This window comes from Sinocyclocheilus anshuiensis, unplaced genomic scaffold (assembly GCF_001515605.1).
Source record: "Sinocyclocheilus anshuiensis isolate Anshui unplaced genomic scaffold, SAMN03320099.WGS_v1.1 scaffold2556, whole genome shotgun sequence".
Taxonomy (NCBI): Eukaryota; Metazoa; Chordata; class Actinopteri; order Cypriniformes; family Cyprinidae; genus Sinocyclocheilus; species Sinocyclocheilus anshuiensis.
Window position 1 is genome coordinate 53,559 of NW_015541097.1, and position 505 is coordinate 54,063.

At 33.7% G+C, this 505-nt stretch overlaps 1 protein-coding gene across 1 annotated transcript in view; it reads right to left on the bottom strand.

Moving 5' to 3' along the window:
* LOC107690737 (neuronal pentraxin-2-like) overlaps nt 1–505 on the bottom strand; it is a 12,183-nt gene that overhangs the window by 3,421 nt on the left and 8,257 nt on the right. The gene's annotated exons all lie outside the window — the stretch shown is intronic.

A 505-nucleotide genomic window follows, 5' to 3' on the forward strand; every position in this document is an offset into this window, starting at 1 on the left:
TGCTGTTGAACACAAAAGAATATATTTGGAACAATATTGGTAATCGAACAGTTGCTGGGCCCTCACTACATCCATATATGAGAAGAAAAAAAAAGAAAAAGAAAAAAAAAACACTATTGGAGTCAGTTGGGACCAGAAACTGGTTACGATCATTCTTCAAAATATCTTCTTTATCAAAATATTTTATGTTGAGGAGGATTAACGATTGATATATTTCTACCGGATTATCTCCCAACCCTTAAATTAATATAGTTTGTTCAAACACAAAAACAATACAAATCCAGTTAATAATCAAACTAACCTAAAATCTGTATGGACGATGACACTGTTTTTATCTGCTCCGTGTGCCCGGTTCACTTGCTGTTCCAGCAACTTCCACTCCATCATCAGCTTTAGTAAAATCACCTGATAGATACGTGCGCATATCGTTCAAGTCAAATATAGAATAAATGCATTTGATTGGTAAACCAAATTCAGACTTTACGTTTCAATCTCAAATGGTAAT